Source organism: Ornithodoros turicata, chromosome 1 (genome assembly GCF_037126465.1).
Source record: "Ornithodoros turicata isolate Travis chromosome 1, ASM3712646v1, whole genome shotgun sequence".
NCBI classification, from domain to species: Eukaryota; Metazoa; Arthropoda; class Arachnida; order Ixodida; family Argasidae; genus Ornithodoros; species Ornithodoros turicata.
The window spans coordinates 219,679,627-219,697,974 of NC_088201.1; the positions used below are offsets into that span (position 1 = coordinate 219,679,627).

The following is an 18,348-nucleotide window of genomic DNA, read 5'->3' on the forward strand; positions in this document are numbered from 1 at the left end:
CCGTGGCTTGATACACATTTTCTTCACTCTGCTTAGGATGTCTGATCCTGCCCAGCTACTGGGAATCTCTTTGTAAAGAGGTATTGGGAAAAGCGAATCTATAAGATCACTTTTCAGTCTCGCTTTTGACACACTAAAGAGGTAGTCCCGCGAAAACCTTACCAGCAAGAAACGCATGCATAACAGTACTTCAGTGTAAAAACCTGACAGCTTGAATGTACGATCCACTGTTGCCACTACTAGTTCTGGGAGGTACACTTGCCCAATACTTTGCAGCATACATTTTAACACAGGGTGCGTAGAGTTACGGAAAAAGAAAAGCCTCATAACGAGTTGCATCACGAACAGATGTTGTAGTCCCACCCCACCACTGCACACCGGTCTGAAAAGATTGTCCCTGCGCATTGCTTCAAAGTTCGACATCCACGTGAACGTAGCGAAAACGTTAGGCCACGCGGACATTAACACCCCCTCCAACTAGCTATGAATTAGCATATGGAATACATGGATGACACTTGAGAAGAAAATGAAGGATATCTCTCGATATTTACGATAAAAGATCGTCCGCGACAGGACTCGAACCTGCAGTCTTCTGATCCGAAGTCAGACGCCTTATCCATTAGGCCACGCGGACATTAACAACCCCTCTAGCGAGCTATGAATTAGCATATGGAATACATGGATGACACTTGAGAAGAAAATGAAGGATATCTCTCGATATTTACGATAAAAGATCGTCCGCGACAGGACTCGAACCTGCAGTCTTCTGATCCGAAGTCAGACGCCTTATCCATTAGGCCACGCGGACATTAACAACCCCTCTAGCGAGCTATGAATTAGCATATGGAATACATGGATGACACTTGAGAAGAAAATGAAGGATATCTCTCGATATTTACGATAAAAGATCGTCCGCGACAGGACTCGAACCTGCAGTCTTCTGATCCGAAGTCAGACGCCTTATCCATTAGGCCACGCGGACATTAACAACCCCTCTAGCGAGCTATGAATTAGCATATGGAATACATGGATGACACTTGAGAAGAAAATGAAGGATATCTCTCGATATTTACGATAAAAGATCGTCCGCGACAGGACTCGAACCTGCAGTCTTCTGATCCGAAGTCAGACGCCTTATCCATTAGGCCACGCGGACATTAACAACCCCTCTAGCGAGCTATGAATTAGCATATGGAATACATGGATGACACTTGAGAAGAAAATGAAGGATATCTCTCGATATTTACGATAAAAGATCGTCCGCGACAGGACTCGAACCTGCAGTCTTCTGATCCGAAGTCAGACGCCTTATCCATTAGGCCACGCGGACATTAACAACCCCTCTAGCGAGCTATGAATTAGCATATGGAATACATGGATGACACTTGAGAAGAAAATGAAGGATATCTCTCGATATTTACGATAAAAGATCGTCCGCGACAGGACTCGAACCTGCAGTCTTCTGATCCGAAGTCAGACGCCTTATCCATTAGGCAGCGCGGACATTAACAACCCCTCTAGCGAGCTATGAATTAGCATATGGAATACATGGATGACACTTGAGAAGAAAATGAAGGATATCTCTCGATATTTACGATAGAAGATCGTCCGCGACAGGACTCGAACCTGCAGTCTTCTGATCCGAAGTCAGACGCCTTATCCATTAGGCCACGCGGACGTTAAGACACCCTCCAACGAGCCATGAATTAGCATATGGAATACATGGATGACACTTTAGAAGAAAATGAAGGATATCTCTCGATATTTACGATAAAAGATCGTCCGCGACAGGACTCGAACCTGCAGTCTTCTGATCCGAAGTCAGACGCCTTATCCATTAGGCCACGCGGACGTTAACAACCACCCTAGCGAGCTATGAATTAGCATATGGAATACATGGATGACACTTGAGAAGAAAATGAAGGATATCTCTCGATATTTACGATAAAAGATCGTCCGCGACAGGACTCGAACCTGCAGTCTTCTGATCCGAAGTCAGACGCCTTATCCATTAGGCCACGCGGACGTTAACACACCCTCCAACGAGCCATGAATTAGCATATGGAATACATGGATGACACTTTAGAAGAAAATGAAGGATATCTCTCGATATTTACGATAAAAGATCGTCCGCGACAGGACTCGAACCTGCAGTCTTCTGATCCGAAGCCAGACGCCTTATCCATTAGGCCACGCGGACGTTAACACACCCTCCAACGAGCCATGAATTAGCATATGGAATACATGGATGACACTTTAGAAGAAAATGAAGGATATCTCTCGATATTTACGATAAAAGATCGTCCGCGACAGGACTCGAACCTGCAGTCTTCTGATCCGAAGTCAGACGCCTTATCCATTAGGCCACGCGGACGTTATCACACCCTCCAACGAGCCATGAATTAGCATATGGAATACATGGATGACACTTGAGAAGAAAATGAAGGATATCTCTCGATATTTACGATAAAAGATCGTCCGCGACAGGACTCGAACCTGCAGTCTTCTGATCCGAAGTCAGACGCCTTATCCATTAGGCCACGCGGACGTTAACACACCCTCCAACGAGCCATGAATTAGCATATGGAATACATGGATGACACTTTAGAAGAAAATGAAGGATATCTCTCGATATTTACGATAAAAGATCGTCCGCGACAGGACTCGAACCTGCAGTCTTCTGATCCGAAGTCAGACGCCTTATCCATTAGGCCACGCGGACGTTAACACACCCTCCAACGAGCCATGAATTAGCATATGGAATACATGGATGACACTTGAGAAGAAAATGAAGGATATCTCTCGATATTTACGATAAAAGATCGTCCGCGACAGGACTCGAACCTGCAGTCTTCTGATCCGAAGTCAGACGCCTTATCCATTAGGCCACGCGGACGTTAACACACCCTCCAACGAGCCATGAATTAGCATATGGAATACATGGATGACACTTGAGAAGAAAATGAAGGATATCTCTCGATATTTACGATAAAAGATCGTCCGCGACAGGACTCGAACCTGCAGTCTTCTGATCCGAAGTCAGACGCCTTATCCATTAGGCCACGCGGACGTTAACACACCCTCCAACGAGCCATGAATTAGCATATGGAATACATGGATGACACTTTAGAAGAAAATGAAGGATATCTCTCGATATTTACGATAAAAGATCGTCCGCGACAGGACTCGAACCTGCAGTCTTCTGATCCGAAGTCAGACGCCTTATCCATTAGGCCACGCGGACGTTAACACACCCTCCAACGAGCCATGAATTAGCATATGGAATACATGGATGACACTTTAGAAGAAAATGAAGGATATCTCTCGATATTTACGATAAAAGATCGTCCGCGACAGGACTCGAACCTGCAGTCTTCTGATCCGAAGTCAGACGCCTTATCCATTAGGCCACGCGGACGTTAACACACCCTCCAACGAGCCATGAATTAGCATATGGAATACATGGATGACACTTGAGAAGAAAATGAAGGATATCTCTCGATATTTACGATAAAAGATCGTCCGCGACAGGACTCGAACCTGCAGTCTTCTGATCCGAAGTCAGACGCCTTATCCATTAGGCCACGCGGACGTTAACACACCCTCCAACGAGCCATGAATTAGCATATGGAATACATGGATGACACTTTAGAAGAAAATGAAGGATATCTCTCGATATTTACGATAAAAGATCGTCCGCGACAGGACTCGAACCTGCAGTCTTCTGATCCGAAGTCAGACGCCTTATCCATTAGGCCACGCGGACGTTAACACACCCTCCAACGAGCCATGAATTAGCATATGGAATACATGGATGACACTTGAGAAGAAAATGAAGGATATCTCTCGATATTTACGATAAAAGATCGTCCGCGACAGGACTCGAACCTGCAGTCTTCTGATCCGAAGTCAGACGCCTTATCCATTAGGCCACGCGGACGTTAACACACCCTCCAACGAGCCATGAATTAGCATATGGAATACATGGATGACACTTTAGAAGAAAATGAAGGATATCTCTCGATATTTACGATAAAAGATCGTCCGCGACAGGACTCGAACCTGCAGTCTTCTGATCCGAAGTCAGACGCCTTATCCATTAGGCCACGCGGACGTTAACACACCCTCCAACGAGCCATGAATTAGCATATGGAATACATGGATGACACTTGAGAAGAAAATGAAGGATATCTCTCGATATTTACGATAAAAGATCGTCCGCGACAGGACTCGAACCTGCAGTCTTCTGATCCGAAGTCAGACGCCTTATCCATTAGGCCACGCGGACGTTAACACACCCTCCAACGAGCCATGAATTAGCATATGGAATACATGGATGACACTTTAGAAGAAAATGAAGGATATCTCTCGATATTTACGATAAAAGATCGTCCGCGACAGGACTCGAACCTGCAGTCTTCTGATCCGAAGTCAGACGCCTTATCCATTAGGCCACGCGGACGTTATCACACCCTCCAACGAGCCATGAATTAGCATATGGAATACATGGATGACACTTGAGAAGAAAATGAAGGATATCTCTCGATATTTACGATAAAAGATCGTCCGCGACAGGACTCGAACCTGCAGTCTTCTGATCCGAAGTCAGACGCCTTATCCATTAGGCCACGCGGACGTTAACACACCCTCCAACGAGCCATGAATTAGCATATGGAATACATGGATGACACTTGAGAAGAAAATGAAGGATATCTCTCGATATTTACGATAAAAGATCGTCCGCGACAGGACTCGAACCTGCAGTCTTCTGATCCGAAGTCAGACGCCTTATCCATTAGGCCACGCGGACGTTAACACACCCTCCAACGAGCCATGAATTAGCATATGGAATACATGGATGACACTTTAGAAGAAAATGAAGGATATCTCTCGATATTTACGATAAAAGATCGTCCGCGACAGGACTCGAACCTGCAGTCTTCTGATCCGAAGTCAGACGCCTTATCCATTAGGCCACGCGGACGTTAACACACCCTCCAACGAGCCATGAATTAGCATATGGAATACATGGATGACACTTTAGAAGAAAATGAAGGATATCTCTCGATATTTACGATAAAAGATCGTCCGCGACAGGACTCGAACCTGCAGTCTTCTGATCCGAAGTCAGACGCCTTATCCATTAGGCCACGCGGACGTTAACACACCCTCCAACGAGCCATGAATTAGCATATGGAATACATGGATGACACTTTAGAAGAAAATGAAGGATATCTCTCGATATTTACGATAAAAGATCGTCCGCGACAGGACTCGAACCTGCAGTCTTCTGATCCGAAGTCAGACGCCTTATCCATTAGGCCACGCGGACGTTAACACACCCTCCAACGAGCCATGAATTAGCATATGGAATACATGGATGACACTTTAGAAGAAAATGAAGGATATCTCTCGATATTTACGATAAAAGATCGTCCGCGACAGGACTCGAACCTGCAGTCTTCTGATCCGAAGTCAGACGCCTTATCCATTAGGCCACGCGGACGTTAACACACCCTCCAACGAGCCATGAATTAGCATATGGAATACATGGATGACACTTTAGAAGAAAATGAAGGATATCTCTCGATATTTACGATAAAAGATCGTCCGCGACAGGACTCGAACCTGCAGTCTTCTGATCCGAAGTCAGACGCCTTATCCATTAGGCCACGCGGACGTTAACACACCCTCCAACGAGCCATGAATTAGCATATGGAATACATGGATGACACTTTAGAAGAAAATGAAGGATATCTCTCGATATTTACGATAAAAGATCGTCCGCGACAGGACTCGAACCTGCAGTCTTCTGATCCGAAGTCAGACGCCTTATCCATTAGGCCACGCGGACGTTAACACACCCTCCAACGAGCCATGAATTAGCATATGGAATACATGGATGACACTTTAGAAGAAAATGAAGAATATCTCTCGATATTTACGATAACAGATCGTTGGCGACAGGACTCGAACATGCAGCCTTCTGATCCGAAGTCAGACGCCTTATCCATTAGGCCACGCGGACGTTAACACCAACTCCAACGAGCCATGAATTAGCATATGGAATACATGGATGACACTTGAGAAGAAAATGAAGAATATCTCTCGATATTTACGATAAAAGATCGTTGGCGACAGGACTCGAACCTGCAGTCTTCTGATCCGAAGTCAGACGCCTTATCCATTAGGCCACGCGGACGTTAACACCCCCTCCAACGAGCCATGAATTAGCATATGGAATACATGGATGAACACTTGAGAAGAAAATGAAGGATATCTCTCGATATTTACGATAAAAGATCGTCTGCGACAGGACTCGAACCTGCAGTCTTCTGATCCGAAGTCAGACGCCTTATCCATTAGGCCACGCGGAGTTTTTTTTTCCACCAGGTACTCACGTTTATTTACAAACATTAAAATAAGCTATGACTGTACAGTGTTAATGAGTGATGTATGATGCATGAATGATGCACACCGTAGCATCCAAATACACAGGATACAAAAAAAAATACATTGTACACAACACACAGGTTACACAGGTCACATACAGAGAGTAAAAATTTACATACACACAGGATAGAAAAAAATACATGGTACACAACGCACAGGTTAAACACGTCACACACAGAGAGTAATAATTTACATAGAGGACAGCGATTCACACAGATGCTCTAACCACGGTGGTGCTTCCAAATGCTGCATGCAGCATAGCTTCAGCTGCGTTATTTCTACTTTAAAATACTGCATGGGCGACGCCAATGGCTCTTCATTTCTGTCTGCCATACGCAGCTTCCACAAGCAATACATAGCTATCAGCATGATAATATCGTAGCGTATATCTTCATTCGGATGTAAAGGTAGGAATCTGATTGTATGTGGGTTCAGAGAGAGGCGTTTATTCAGTACTTTAATCTGTATGTCGTCCCAGAAAAACTGTGCTTCCGTACAATCAAGAAAGATGTGGTCAACGGTTTCAGGAACTTTGCAAAACCTGCAGTTGGCAGACCATGGAACATATATGCCTTTCTGTTCCAACCATGCATTCACAGAGAGCGTTGATGTATGAAGCTTTAAAAAAAATGTTTTCATATTCGGCTTTATGTGCATGCGTTTGACCCTGTGTAAAACGTCCGCTCCAGGCCACTCAGACGGAATTTGCCTGTAAATTGGCACGGGAAACAAGGTATCTATCAAATGGGCTGCCAACACTTTCTTTGAAACCGAAAAGAGGTAATCTGGGGTAAACCTGACTTTTAGAAAGTTGACGCAGTCCACGACCTCCTGATAAAACCCTGTCAACTGCAAGCCTTGCTCGTGGAAGCCAACATATATATCAGGCATATAGTTGTAGGCTACTGCTCTCTTCACGGCGTCTAATAGGGGGTGCACAGACTGCCTATAAAACCAGAGTCTCATAATTAGCTGCTTTACAAACAAGTGCTGTAGACCTAAACCTCCATCCTTGACTTTCTTGAAAAGGTTTTCTCGGCGCATTCTTTCAAATGTTGAGCACCATATCGTGGTGGCAAACACGCGATGGCATGCATGTACGATTTTACGGGAACACTGAAGTACTTGCAAAATGTATACCATTTTCGCCACCAAAAACACATTGCAAACTGAAGCCCGCTGGAATATTGACAGTTCCTTGCCTCTCCAAGTGAATGCATGCTTTTTCATCTTATCAATTCTTTCTGACCACATCCTGTTTGTGTTTCTACTTGCGTGTAATGGCACCCCCAGGTAGTCCGGGTTGCTCGTCTGCCACTTGATATTGCAAAATATTTCTGGAGTTGAACCCCAAAGCCCACACCATACTCCTAAAGACTTCTCTTTGTTTACTTGAGCTCCACAAGCTGCACAAAACAAGTCGACCTGCTCCATTATTTTTTCGATACTTCTCTTATCTTTCACCAAGAACGCAACGTCATCTGCATACGCCACAACTTTAACTTCAACACCACCCAGCTGAAAGCCATGAACGTCATACTGATAGATTACGTGTCTACACAACGGTTCTAAGTACAAATCGAAAAGTAAAGGCGATAAAGGGCAACCTTGCCGGACCGAAGCTCCAAGCGCAATCGGGGTGGCAATGAATCTATTCACCACAAGGCTCGTTGCAACTAGTTTGTAGCACAACTGGATGCGATTTACAAACCTATCTCCCATGTTGACATGACGCAGCAATGCGAACAGGTATGTATGACAAACTCTATCGAAAGCTTTCGAAAGATCCAACTGTAGCATCGCCACGTGCCCACCCTCATATCTGCACCAGTCCAACACCGTACGAACTAGATGTATATTGGTTTTTATTCTTCTATTCTTGATGGCACACGTTTGATGTTCCCCTACTATATGGGGCAACACAAATTGCAGACGTGAAGCAAGCACTTTAGCGAAAATTTTGTAGTCCACATTGCAGAGGGTAATAGGCCTATAGTCAGCCACTTTCGGAGTGGACCCCTCAGCTATTTTCTTCGGGATTAATACAGTGTGCGACCTCCGAAAACTGAGAGAAAAAATGCCCTTTTCCTCCGCTTCTGCATAAAGATTAAGTAAAACAGGCGTGAGCAGCTCTACGTACTTCTTGTAGAACTCTGCTCCCAAGCCATCCGGCCCGGGAGTTCGGTTGAAAGCTAACTCTTTGATTGCACACTGTATTTCCGTTGCTGCAATGTCTGACCCTAACATTCCTTTCTCCTCCTCACTTAGCTTTGGCATGGTTGCAATGTACCTATTTATCAAACTCTCATCGACTTTTCGTGCTGTTTGTTCAAACAAACTCTTATAGTAATCGACGAATATCTCCCTCACTTTCTCAGAGTCACCCACTACTTTACCCCCGTGCTCTAAACTTTCAATGCGCCTACTACGCGTCTGCTTCCTCTCTGTTGCCAAATAGCTTTTGTTTGGCGTTTCATCCGGCAAATATCTCTTTGTTCGACATCTAACCCTTGCGCCTTCATACCTATGTTCGCTGGAAAGGCCGAGCCGGAGCTCGATTTCCTTTATATCGTCAACACATGTGCCTGGGTTTTTCGCCTCAAGCTGTACCAGACTGCGATGAGCTTCTTTCAATTTGGTTTCTTCACACATTCCTTGATATGCTATTATATTACTCCTCTCAATCGCGTAACCTCTAACCTCCTGCTTGAAGACACTGACAAGCCACGCGGACACTGACACCCCCTCCAAAGAGCTATGAATTAGCATATGGAATACATGGATGAACACTTGAGAAGAAAATGAAGGATATCTCTCGATATTTACGATAAAACATCGCCTGCGACAGGACTCGAACCTGCAGTCTTCTGATCCGAAGTCAGACGCCTTATCCATTAGGCCACGCGGACACTGACACCCCCTCCAAAGAGCTATGAATTAGCATATGGAATACATGGATGGACACTTGAGAATAAAATGAGGGAAATCTCTCGATATTCACGATAAAAGATCGCCTACGACAGGACTCGAACCTGCAGTCTTCTGGTCCGAAGTCAGACGCCTTATCCATTAGGCCACGCAGACACTGACACCCCCTCCAAAGAGCTATGAATTAGCATATGGAATACATGGATGAACACTTGAGAAGAAAATGAAGGATATCTCTCGATATTTACGATAAAAGATCGTCTGCGACAGGACTCGAACCTGCAGTCTTCTGATCCGAAGTCAGACGCCTTATCCATTACGCCACGCGGACACTGACACCCCCTCCAAGGAGCTATGAATTAGCATATGGAATACATGGATGAACACTTGAGAAGAAAATGAAGGATATCTCTCGATATTTAGGATAAAAGATCGTCTGCGACAGGACTCGAACCTGCAGTCTTCTGAACCGAAGTCAGACGCCTTATCCATTAGGCCACGCGGACACTGACACCCCCTCCAAAGAGCTATGAATTAGCATATGGAATACATGGATGGACACTTGAGAATAAAATGAAGGAAATCTCTCGATATTCACGATAAAAGATCGCCTGCGACAGGACTCGAACCTGCAGTCTTCTGGTCCGAAGTCAGACGCCTTATCCATTAGGCCACGCGGACACTGACACCCCCTCCAAAGAGCTATGAATTAGCATATGGAATACATGGATGAACACTTGAGAAGAAAATGAAGGATATCTCTCGATATTTACGATAAAAGATCGTCTGCGACAGGACTCGAACCTGCAGTCTTCTGATCCGAAGTCAGACGCCTTATCCATTACGCCACGCGGACACTGACACCCCCTCCAAGGAGCTATGAATTAGCATATGGAATACATGGATGGACACTTGAGAATAAAATGAAGGAAATCTCTCGATATTTACGATAAAAGATCGTCTGCGACAGGACTCGAACCTGCAGTCTTCTGATCCCAAGTCAGACGCCTTATCCATTAGGCCACGCGGACATTAACACCCCGTCCAACGAGCTATGAATTAGCATATGGAATACATGGATGCACACTTGAGAAGAAAATGAAGGATATCTCTCGATATTTACGATAAAAGATCGTCCGCGACAGGACTCGAACCCGCAGTCTTCTGATCCGAAGTCAGACGCCTTATTCATTAGGCTTTGTTTGTCTGTTTATTGCACAATATAAAACAAGTAAAGTACATACAGCACACCCTCGTGTGCCTTCGTATTAAAACACGGGCTTACATAGACCCTTCTCGAGACGTTCCTCTAACTTCCTTTGAGGATGCGGCCGAATGTCGCACAATCTAAGCAATTTATTATCGGAGATAGTTTTTCCCATTCTTTTTCCTCACAGAGCTTCTTGCTTCCGATTAACGATAATGTCCACAAAAGCTCCGCCTTCAGGTAGCCGACGACAGACCTTGCTCTGACGTCTCGTTCAACACGGGCCGTTCGTGCGTTCCACAAAGCATGAAGTCCCGCCATCGTTATAACACTGAGCACGTCACGATGCTTGGAAGCTGCGAAATTCAGAAACTTCAGGGTTTCATAGGTTAGCTCCTCGTTTACATGCAGTGTAGCACGCAAGTCACTCCAGAAAAGCACCGCATTCCTGCATTCATAGAACACATGGCGAATGTTCTCAGCTTGACCACACACTTCACACTTGTCATCCAGGGGAACAAAGAAACCTTTGCCCTTCAGCCATTGCTTCGTCGGGCGTACCTCTAAGTGGAAGCGTACAAAGAATTCCTTTGTTCTTGTTGGCACTGGCAGTTTGCGGATCCTTTGAAGTACGTCCTTCCGTTGGATCCCGAGCTACATCTGACGGTAGACTGGCGGTGGTAAGGTGCTGGTGACGGTGTCCCAATAGAGAGTCTTGCTCTTTATGGTTGCCAGATATTCCCAGGAATATCTGTCAAGGAAGCACCTAATGCTCTGTGCAATTTCCTGGTAGAATTTCAGAGCAGAGGAATTCTTTGCGTCAGGTTGAGTCGTTACGATCCACTGCAAGAGGTGACAGGTTCCCAACGTTTGCAATGCTGCCCTTAGTTCTGGCGCCCGTTGCTCCCGAAAATAAATGAAACGCTGCACCTTGATCTTGATTTCGATATTCACTACATTCAGACCACCAGCGTGCAGGGGCCAAAAACTGTTGGATCTGCGCATACGCTCAAATGGAGACTGCCACAAAAACGTAGCGCAAAGTCTGTGGTAGCGTTGCACAGTGGTGGTATCAATGGGAATCGCTTGGGCGGTATACAACAATGCTGGGTACAGCACTGCGTTGTAAACGACACTTCGGTGCAAAATCGATAGCTTCCTGCCCTTGTAAGGCTGAAGTTTTTCATGAAACATATTCAGCTTCCGTTGCCACACATCAGCGTTTACTGCTTCCGGGTCCAACTTGGCTCCCAAATATTTACCGAGTTCTTCCTAACATTCAATACCCTTGAAGTTACAAGGCTTGTTTTGTCATTCACCCAACCAGCATCCTTTCGACTTCTTCGTGTTTATCTCTGCTCCCGACGCCGCGCAGAAAGTTTGGAAGGACGCGATAGCTGTGCCCACCTGTTTTTCACTACTGCAGATAACAGCCAGATCGTCTGCGAAAGCCAAAATATTAATCTCTTCTTGACCGACCTTTAGCCCGCTGATGTTGTCATCCATATGAATTAGTCGACACAGCGGCTCCACGAAAATAGAGAACAATGTGGGGTACATAGGGCAACCCTGCCGGACAGATCTTGTAATGCCGTACCTCGGACCCAAAGACCCATTCACGACCAGCTGCGACGAGATGCCCCTGTAGCAGGTCTGAAACCAGTTTTCTAAGTCTTTTCCGATGTTAATCCACCTTAACAGTTCTAGCAAAAACTTATGACATACCCTGTCGAACGCCTGTCGCAAGTCCACTTGGAAGACAGCCAGTTGGCGGCCCGCTGTTCTGGCCATTTCACATGCAGTACGCATAACATGAAGATTGGTCGAGATAGATCTTCCTTTATTGCCGTATCGTTGATGCTTCCCGATCACCTTCCACAACAAGCTGTCCAGACATCTCGTGATCACTTTCGCTAATATTTTATAGTCCGAACACAGCAAGCTGATGGGCGAAGATCTGACACAGCTGGAGCTTCTTCTTGCACCAATTGTTTTGGAATTAATACCGTATGGCTTCTCCTCATGGATGGCGGCATCAGCCCTCTCTTCTAGATGTCGTCGAAGACACGCTCCAGGACGGGGCACAGCTGATCTTGAAAAGTCTTGTAGAAGGCGGAGCCTAGTCCGTCTGGTCCCGGAGCCTTGTTTCGTGGGAGCTTTCTAACCACCCGCATGATCTCACTTGCTGTTATTTTTCCTTCTGCCTTCTCCCTCTCCGCATCTGTCACTCTTGGTACATGCTTGAAGATGCTGGCGTCAAAGAAGGTTGGATTATCCGAACACTTGAACAGATTCTTGTAGTAGTTGTGGAGCGTGCTCTCAACTTCATCAGTTCCTTTTACAATACCGTTATCAGTTTTCAATTTATTAATTTCGTTGCTTTTGACTCTGTTTCTTTCCAAAACACGAAATACTTTCGTTGGTGCTTCGTCCCTTTGTATGGCTTGCACGTGGCTCCGAACTTGAGCTTCCGCATATCTTTCTCCCATTCGCTGCAGTATCTGCTTCTTGATTTCTCTGATGTCTTCAATAAAACGGCCAGGGGTTGCTTCCTCTTCTTTTACTATTCTCAATAGGCTTTTGGTCAATGCTTTCATTTCTTCTTTTCTTTCTAATGCCTTTGATTCGGAGTATTTAACTGCCTTCAGATGGACATCATGATTGAATATCTCCCAGGACACTGCATTGGCTTCTCCTTCCCTTATATCGGCTATCATGCTTTTAATCTCGTCCTTGAACTTTTCATCTTCTAGGAGACTATATTTCATTTTCCATGGCAAGCTGCGAATCCGATTGATCTCATGATCGCCTTTTTGGAAATCCGCCATGACTAAACCGTGATCTGTGAAGGCCAGTGGAACGACTTTGTAAGTGATAGAGGTCAAATTGATATCGCCAGAGATATAAATATCCAGCCTAGCGTTCGAAGTTCCTTGCCAGTACGTGTATTTTATTTTTTTGTTGTCATTCCCGATAGCATTATCCTGAAGGTCATGGTCGTGCAGCAGTCCTTTTAACACTTTCACGCTGCTATCTGTTCGCGCCTTCTTGTAAGTGCAGTCCTCCTTCCGACACACACAGTGGAAATCGCCGGCGATTATCACTTTGCTATCTGTATCCGTAAAATGGGCTACACTGGTCTCGAAAAACTGTTTACGCTCTGCATCTTCATCCGGCGCTTAGATGCTAAGCACTCGTATTATTTCCCCGTTCCACATGCAATCCGCACTCACCAGACGACCGTTTTGTTCAAGTTCAAAATCGATTACGGTAATCTTGCTGGCCTTCCTAATCATGATGGCGGTTCCCGCGCTCCCGGACGTGCCAGAAGCATGAAGCATCGTAAACTCGTGTTGAAAAAATCTGACCAATTCGATCTCTTGTTCCCTCGATGACACTTTTGTTTCTTGTAGGCAGACTATGTCAACGTTTTCTCCATACAGAGCATTCCTTAGCCACACTTTTCTCTCATGTCGTACTAAGCTATTAACATTTAGCGTAGCTATTTTTAACTTTACTTTCATAATAGCAGAAATCGAAACTTTGACGCTCACTTTTTGTCCTTAAGTAGCCGTTGTCTTCTTTCTTCAGGTGTTATGAGCGGTGCCGGTGAAAATCTGGACTTCTTTAGGTTAGATCCGTTGTCCTTCCACTTTAAATCGTTTTTTCCACCCTCCGTGACTTCCACGCTTTCTTCATTGCTTGCTAAGGAATGTGGCCCCTGTGGTACCTGTGCATCTTCTATTCTGTCTTTGGGCAAAGTTTTCGCGAACGTCTTCGCAGGCGTGGAGTCCTCCGCGACCTCCGTGTCATCGTTTGTAGAGCCCTCCTCGGCGTCGCCCGTTCCAGATCCTGATGCTTCGCACGATGCCGTCATTTCTTGTCGCTGCTCTCCTTGCATGTCTTGTAATCTCCTACTTTCCTCTATGTCTAAGACTTCATGTGATGATGCCTGCTGCTCGTAAGCTGTTTGGTTGCTCCTCATGACGGGTGCTGCTGCTGGCACATATTCGGGTTGTGGCCGGACAAGACTGTTGTCATATATTACGTTCTTTAACGTTCGTTGTGCCAATCCAGGTGAGTGGTGTGACAGCTCCTTTTTGTTGTCCACATGGGCAATGTTAGCAAACTGCACGGTTTCCTCCACGTCCATCAGTTCCGCCGTCGAGTTGTCCACCACCGCCGCCCTCGTTTTGGATGCATAGGTGCTTACATAATCTTCAACTTCGTGCCCGAAGCTTCTGCATACCTTGCACCACGGAGATTTGCACGCCTTTCTCAAGTGCCCCACTCTCTTGCACCTTAGGCATAATGGCGGACGACCGGGAATATCTACAAGCACTTGGCCACCCAGAATTCTGGTGATGTGAGGGAGGCTTTCCACCGTCACTCCCTCTCGCAGGACCATGACAATCTTCCTCGTCGTTGTTTCGGCCCCAGCAAACGCCGTGGAACGCCAACGCTCGTGTTCAATCTTCTCCACCGTCCCGTAGGGGCTAAGCGCATTGATAACCGCATTGTCTGCGACATGCATAGGAAGCCACTGCAGCGAAAGATTAATTTCCTTCTGGTTAGGGTCGATAATTATGCACTTTTTGTTTTTCACTTTTATCTCATTTTTCTCATCCAGCTTCTCCTTTGGCAGCCTCGAATGGAGCGTTAGCGCCCAGACGTGATTGTGGAGGTATGCGCCAAACTGGGCCACGCCGTCTTTGTTGATAACAGAGAGCACACTTTCAGCAAAGTCGTCAGCTCGGTAAGGCCTACCTCATGGGTCCGCGTGTAGAAAAATGGTGTTCAGCGACACATTTCCTGTAGGCAGGGTCGGCAGAAGGAGCCTGTAGTTTTCCGTCATTGCAGTGTTTGCACAGTCGCCCGTGGTATCCCGGCTAGTCCTAGCCGTAATTATTGCCACTCCATCGGAGCTCATGTTTCACACACCAGCACGCTACAGCGGCCGGAAGTAGAATGCCTTATCCATTAGGCCACGCGGACATTGACAACCCCTCCAAAGAGCTATGAATTAGCATATGGAATACATGGATGAACACTTGAGAGAAAATGAAGGAACCCTCTCGGATATTTACGATAAAGGATCGTCCGCGACAGGTCTCGAACCTGCAGTCTTCTAATCCGAAGTCAGACGCCTTATCCGTTAGGCCACACGAACTTTTTTTTTCTTTTCCACCTTTTATAAACAAAACACACAAGTACACAAAAGTACAGGTACGTCGCACGGTTGCAACGCCGAGGGCCACTAGAAAACGTCTAAAGAGAAAAGTGAATACCTTTTGAATTTGTACATAACGATTTTACAAGTACGTAAGGGCATCAGACAATGTTTCTAACCAATCTGGCAGCTCTAAACATCGCATAAGGCACAGCTTAAGTTGACATATTTCTAGGCCACACAGACACTGACACCCCTCCAACAATCTATTTATTAGGGTATGGAATACTGGGATGAACTATTGAGAAGAAAATGAAGGAACCCTCTCGATGTTTATGATAAAAGACCGTCCGCGACAGCACTTGAAATTGCAGTTTTCTGGTTGGAAGTTAGACGCCTTTTCCATTAGGCCACGCATACTTTTGTTTTCACCAGCTAATAACGTTTATTTACAAACATTCAAATAAGGTATTACTGTACAATTGTAATGAGTGATAGATGATGAATGATGCACACCGTAGCATCCAAATACACATGATACAAAAATTACAGGGTACAGAACACAGAGATTACACAGGTCACACACACACAGTAATGATTTACATCGAACCCGCCCGAACTTGCAATAAATTAGCATGCTGATGACACTGTGGTCCATGCAGAAAAAAGTAAATGAACCGAATAAATGAATTGAATAAATGAACTGAAAGGCAGGTGCGAAGAGAACTCGCATGTGCGGCGGATGTTCAGAGGAGTCAAATCGGAAGGCTTTCAGAACCTCCATTGTATTCATCAAGGAAGAGAACCCGACACAGGGATGAAGAGACAACACAAACAATTTCCCAAATGTCTCTTCTATCGATGAAGAGACGACACAACAAATTCTCAAACACATCAAAAACTTTAATGCACATGTGCCCTATATATTCAAAAATCTCCGGAGAGGAGGAACAGGAACTAAGGATGGCTTACTCACACAACTGCCACGTGCAGCAATCTCAACCGACTCCCTCAACAACCTTCGCCAAACATTCTTTTCTTTAGAAAGTACCCTGGTTTCATGAAAAACAGGTTTGCAATTGTTACATTCACGAAGGTGCTGGATGAGTTCACTAGATACAAGACCCATGTTTCTACTATTGAGACAGTATTCAGGAGTGACTCCGGTGTGATGGAGGTGATTTTGAGTCGGACAAACTTAACATGATCATCCCATGCTAGGTTTTCATGTAAAATAACACCGATAAATTTGACTGAGAGGGCGGCCTGCGAAGTATCGCTTTTCCTGGTCTAGGTCCAAATATTTTTGTCGGGGGCGAAATATTACGTATGTAGTCTTGTCAATATTTGAAACCAGTTTGTTGGCGGAAAGCCAGATGGAGAACCGACGTAAAACGTTATTTGCCTTGTGGGAAAACTACCGGCCCTGCCCAACTAGGCACAGGGCTCCCACTCCCGGGACCTTCCGCATCCGTTGGCCTCGCCGGAGGTAGTACGAAAGAACCATTCAAATTGCAGAGAAACAACAATTTATTACCATACTTGCATGCCAACGATCCGTGGCCAGCTCGAGGATTCCCCGGGAAGTGCCCCAATACAAACACGCCCGTCTTTTTAAGGGTATCGATGACAGTCTTCAGCGCCCCCTACTACTACACGTGTACGATATCAACGGACAATAACCGGCTGCACCGGCCGCGAGACAAGTCAATGTTTCCAAACCCCACGGCCTTTGCAAACAAGCTCATAGAGTTAGAAGCATCAATAAAAATGTTAGTGTCGTCTGCGTAAAGGAAGCAGTCTTCATGTAGCTAATCATGGAGATAATTAACATAGATAAGAAATAGGAGAGGTCCCAAAATAGAGCCTTGAGAAACGCCTTTTGTCAGTGCTCTAATGCAAGAATTAGAGTTGCTGAGTGATACGTATTGTATCCGGTTTTCCAAATAACTTGTCAATAAGCTCAAAGCTAAGCCACGTAAACCGTACCTGACAAGTTTTTTAAGCAGGATCTGATGATCTATTAAAAAAAAATCTTTGTGTGGTGGGCCGTGTCTTGAAGTGCGCGGCGCATAAAACGGTTGTCGGGGCGATACCGCTTGCGCTGCTGTTCCCGGCTGATCTTTTCGTAGATCTTCGAAACTCTGGTGTCGCTTCAAAACGCGTAAGCGGTGGAGGGAGGCAAAGGGGAGCCGGTCCCTCATATACTGGAGAAGGGCACCTTGATAACGCGTTCCGTCCCCGGGGTGGGCCGTGTCTTTGAATGCGCGGCCGGTAAAAAAAAACGTCATCGGGGCAGTACCGCTTGCGGTGCTGTTCCGGAAAGATTTTCCTTAGATCTTCGAAACTAGGCTACCCAGAGACCAGATAGTCTCGGTTAAGTCGCTGTCTCGTTCTTGCACGCCTGAAACAATGTTTACTGCTGCTGCAATATAAGTCCAGTTCGCCGGAGACTCTAGGGATTATCTGCGACACCTCACTGGAAAAATAAAGACCACAGGTTGTCGTAAAACGCTTTCGGGTGGGTGTCACACTAGCAGACGACAGAGCCACGATGAGACTTTTGAACCGTAAGTGTATCCGGTGATGC

At 45.7% G+C, this 18,348-nt stretch overlaps 41 non-coding genes across 41 annotated transcripts; all 41 read right to left on the reverse strand.

Annotated features, from left to right (window-relative positions):
• Positions 1 to 561: 561 nt before the first annotated feature.
• On the reverse strand, positions 562 to 634 carry Trnar-ucg (transfer RNA arginine (anticodon UCG)). Its single transcript has one exon. It is a non-coding gene; the product is annotated as a tRNA-Arg (tRNA).
• Positions 635 to 735: 101 nt separating this feature from the next.
• Positions 736 to 808, reverse strand: Trnar-ucg (transfer RNA arginine (anticodon UCG)). Its single transcript has one exon. It is a non-coding gene; the product is annotated as a tRNA-Arg (tRNA).
• Positions 809 to 909: 101 nt separating this feature from the next.
• Positions 910 to 982, reverse strand: Trnar-ucg (transfer RNA arginine (anticodon UCG)). Its single transcript has one exon. It is a non-coding gene; the product is annotated as a tRNA-Arg (tRNA).
• A 101-nt stretch (positions 983 to 1,083) lies between these two features.
• Positions 1,084 to 1,156, reverse strand: Trnar-ucg (transfer RNA arginine (anticodon UCG)). Its single transcript has one exon. It is a non-coding gene; the product is annotated as a tRNA-Arg (tRNA).
• A 101-nt stretch (positions 1,157 to 1,257) lies between these two features.
• Positions 1,258 to 1,330, reverse strand: Trnar-ucg (transfer RNA arginine (anticodon UCG)). The gene has a single exon. It is a non-coding gene; the product is annotated as a tRNA-Arg (tRNA).
• A 101-nt stretch (positions 1,331 to 1,431) lies between these two features.
• Positions 1,432 to 1,504, reverse strand: Trnar-ucg (transfer RNA arginine (anticodon UCG)). Its single transcript has one exon. It is a non-coding gene; the product is annotated as a tRNA-Arg (tRNA).
• Positions 1,505 to 1,605: 101 nt separating this feature from the next.
• Trnar-ucg (transfer RNA arginine (anticodon UCG)) lies at positions 1,606 to 1,678 on the reverse strand. The gene has a single exon. It is a non-coding gene; the product is annotated as a tRNA-Arg (tRNA).
• A 101-nt stretch (positions 1,679 to 1,779) lies between these two features.
• Positions 1,780 to 1,852, reverse strand: Trnar-ucg (transfer RNA arginine (anticodon UCG)). The gene has a single exon. It is a non-coding gene; the product is annotated as a tRNA-Arg (tRNA).
• Positions 1,853 to 1,953: 101 nt separating this feature from the next.
• Positions 1,954 to 2,026, reverse strand: Trnar-ucg (transfer RNA arginine (anticodon UCG)). The gene has a single exon. It is a non-coding gene; the product is annotated as a tRNA-Arg (tRNA).
• Positions 2,027 to 2,127: 101 nt separating this feature from the next.
• On the reverse strand, positions 2,128 to 2,200 carry Trnar-ucg (transfer RNA arginine (anticodon UCG)). The gene has a single exon. It is a non-coding gene; the product is annotated as a tRNA-Arg (tRNA).
• Positions 2,201 to 2,301: 101 nt separating this feature from the next.
• On the reverse strand, positions 2,302 to 2,374 carry Trnar-ucg (transfer RNA arginine (anticodon UCG)). Its single transcript has one exon. It is a non-coding gene; the product is annotated as a tRNA-Arg (tRNA).
• A 101-nt stretch (positions 2,375 to 2,475) lies between these two features.
• Trnar-ucg (transfer RNA arginine (anticodon UCG)) lies at positions 2,476 to 2,548 on the reverse strand. Its single transcript has one exon. It is a non-coding gene; the product is annotated as a tRNA-Arg (tRNA).
• A 101-nt stretch (positions 2,549 to 2,649) lies between these two features.
• Trnar-ucg (transfer RNA arginine (anticodon UCG)) lies at positions 2,650 to 2,722 on the reverse strand. The gene has a single exon. It is a non-coding gene; the product is annotated as a tRNA-Arg (tRNA).
• Positions 2,723 to 2,823: 101 nt separating this feature from the next.
• On the reverse strand, positions 2,824 to 2,896 carry Trnar-ucg (transfer RNA arginine (anticodon UCG)). The gene has a single exon. It is a non-coding gene; the product is annotated as a tRNA-Arg (tRNA).
• Positions 2,897 to 2,997: 101 nt separating this feature from the next.
• Trnar-ucg (transfer RNA arginine (anticodon UCG)) lies at positions 2,998 to 3,070 on the reverse strand. Its single transcript has one exon. It is a non-coding gene; the product is annotated as a tRNA-Arg (tRNA).
• Positions 3,071 to 3,171: 101 nt separating this feature from the next.
• Trnar-ucg (transfer RNA arginine (anticodon UCG)) lies at positions 3,172 to 3,244 on the reverse strand. Its single transcript has one exon. It is a non-coding gene; the product is annotated as a tRNA-Arg (tRNA).
• A 101-nt stretch (positions 3,245 to 3,345) lies between these two features.
• Trnar-ucg (transfer RNA arginine (anticodon UCG)) lies at positions 3,346 to 3,418 on the reverse strand. The gene has a single exon. It is a non-coding gene; the product is annotated as a tRNA-Arg (tRNA).
• Positions 3,419 to 3,519: 101 nt separating this feature from the next.
• On the reverse strand, positions 3,520 to 3,592 carry Trnar-ucg (transfer RNA arginine (anticodon UCG)). The gene has a single exon. It is a non-coding gene; the product is annotated as a tRNA-Arg (tRNA).
• A 101-nt stretch (positions 3,593 to 3,693) lies between these two features.
• On the reverse strand, positions 3,694 to 3,766 carry Trnar-ucg (transfer RNA arginine (anticodon UCG)). Its single transcript has one exon. It is a non-coding gene; the product is annotated as a tRNA-Arg (tRNA).
• Positions 3,767 to 3,867: 101 nt separating this feature from the next.
• On the reverse strand, positions 3,868 to 3,940 carry Trnar-ucg (transfer RNA arginine (anticodon UCG)). The gene has a single exon. It is a non-coding gene; the product is annotated as a tRNA-Arg (tRNA).
• Positions 3,941 to 4,041: 101 nt separating this feature from the next.
• Trnar-ucg (transfer RNA arginine (anticodon UCG)) lies at positions 4,042 to 4,114 on the reverse strand. Its single transcript has one exon. It is a non-coding gene; the product is annotated as a tRNA-Arg (tRNA).
• A 101-nt stretch (positions 4,115 to 4,215) lies between these two features.
• Positions 4,216 to 4,288, reverse strand: Trnar-ucg (transfer RNA arginine (anticodon UCG)). Its single transcript has one exon. It is a non-coding gene; the product is annotated as a tRNA-Arg (tRNA).
• Positions 4,289 to 4,389: 101 nt separating this feature from the next.
• Trnar-ucg (transfer RNA arginine (anticodon UCG)) lies at positions 4,390 to 4,462 on the reverse strand. The gene has a single exon. It is a non-coding gene; the product is annotated as a tRNA-Arg (tRNA).
• Positions 4,463 to 4,563: 101 nt separating this feature from the next.
• On the reverse strand, positions 4,564 to 4,636 carry Trnar-ucg (transfer RNA arginine (anticodon UCG)). The gene has a single exon. It is a non-coding gene; the product is annotated as a tRNA-Arg (tRNA).
• A 101-nt stretch (positions 4,637 to 4,737) lies between these two features.
• On the reverse strand, positions 4,738 to 4,810 carry Trnar-ucg (transfer RNA arginine (anticodon UCG)). Its single transcript has one exon. It is a non-coding gene; the product is annotated as a tRNA-Arg (tRNA).
• A 101-nt stretch (positions 4,811 to 4,911) lies between these two features.
• Trnar-ucg (transfer RNA arginine (anticodon UCG)) lies at positions 4,912 to 4,984 on the reverse strand. Its single transcript has one exon. It is a non-coding gene; the product is annotated as a tRNA-Arg (tRNA).
• Positions 4,985 to 5,085: 101 nt separating this feature from the next.
• On the reverse strand, positions 5,086 to 5,158 carry Trnar-ucg (transfer RNA arginine (anticodon UCG)). The gene has a single exon. It is a non-coding gene; the product is annotated as a tRNA-Arg (tRNA).
• A 101-nt stretch (positions 5,159 to 5,259) lies between these two features.
• On the reverse strand, positions 5,260 to 5,332 carry Trnar-ucg (transfer RNA arginine (anticodon UCG)). Its single transcript has one exon. It is a non-coding gene; the product is annotated as a tRNA-Arg (tRNA).
• Positions 5,333 to 5,433: 101 nt separating this feature from the next.
• Positions 5,434 to 5,506, reverse strand: Trnar-ucg (transfer RNA arginine (anticodon UCG)). The gene has a single exon. It is a non-coding gene; the product is annotated as a tRNA-Arg (tRNA).
• A 101-nt stretch (positions 5,507 to 5,607) lies between these two features.
• On the reverse strand, positions 5,608 to 5,680 carry Trnar-ucg (transfer RNA arginine (anticodon UCG)). Its single transcript has one exon. It is a non-coding gene; the product is annotated as a tRNA-Arg (tRNA).
• A 101-nt stretch (positions 5,681 to 5,781) lies between these two features.
• Positions 5,782 to 5,854, reverse strand: Trnar-ucg (transfer RNA arginine (anticodon UCG)). Its single transcript has one exon. It is a non-coding gene; the product is annotated as a tRNA-Arg (tRNA).
• Positions 5,855 to 6,129: 275 nt separating this feature from the next.
• On the reverse strand, positions 6,130 to 6,202 carry Trnar-ucg (transfer RNA arginine (anticodon UCG)). Its single transcript has one exon. It is a non-coding gene; the product is annotated as a tRNA-Arg (tRNA).
• A 102-nt stretch (positions 6,203 to 6,304) lies between these two features.
• On the reverse strand, positions 6,305 to 6,377 carry Trnar-ucg (transfer RNA arginine (anticodon UCG)). The gene has a single exon. It is a non-coding gene; the product is annotated as a tRNA-Arg (tRNA).
• Positions 6,378 to 9,289: 2,912 nt separating this feature from the next.
• On the reverse strand, positions 9,290 to 9,362 carry Trnar-ucg (transfer RNA arginine (anticodon UCG)). Its single transcript has one exon. It is a non-coding gene; the product is annotated as a tRNA-Arg (tRNA).
• Positions 9,363 to 9,464: 102 nt separating this feature from the next.
• Trnar-ucg (transfer RNA arginine (anticodon UCG)) lies at positions 9,465 to 9,537 on the reverse strand. The gene has a single exon. It is a non-coding gene; the product is annotated as a tRNA-Arg (tRNA).
• Positions 9,538 to 9,639: 102 nt separating this feature from the next.
• Trnar-ucg (transfer RNA arginine (anticodon UCG)) lies at positions 9,640 to 9,712 on the reverse strand. Its single transcript has one exon. It is a non-coding gene; the product is annotated as a tRNA-Arg (tRNA).
• Positions 9,713 to 9,814: 102 nt separating this feature from the next.
• On the reverse strand, positions 9,815 to 9,887 carry Trnar-ucg (transfer RNA arginine (anticodon UCG)). Its single transcript has one exon. It is a non-coding gene; the product is annotated as a tRNA-Arg (tRNA).
• A 102-nt stretch (positions 9,888 to 9,989) lies between these two features.
• Positions 9,990 to 10,062, reverse strand: Trnar-ucg (transfer RNA arginine (anticodon UCG)). The gene has a single exon. It is a non-coding gene; the product is annotated as a tRNA-Arg (tRNA).
• A 102-nt stretch (positions 10,063 to 10,164) lies between these two features.
• On the reverse strand, positions 10,165 to 10,237 carry Trnar-ucg (transfer RNA arginine (anticodon UCG)). Its single transcript has one exon. It is a non-coding gene; the product is annotated as a tRNA-Arg (tRNA).
• Positions 10,238 to 10,339: 102 nt separating this feature from the next.
• Positions 10,340 to 10,412, reverse strand: Trnap-ugg (transfer RNA proline (anticodon UGG)). Its single transcript has one exon. It is a non-coding gene; the product is annotated as a tRNA-Pro (tRNA).
• Positions 10,413 to 15,685: 5,273 nt separating this feature from the next.
• Positions 15,686 to 15,758, reverse strand: Trnar-ucg (transfer RNA arginine (anticodon UCG)). Its single transcript has one exon. It is a non-coding gene; the product is annotated as a tRNA-Arg (tRNA).
• Between the last annotated feature and the right edge of the window lie 2,590 nt (positions 15,759 to 18,348).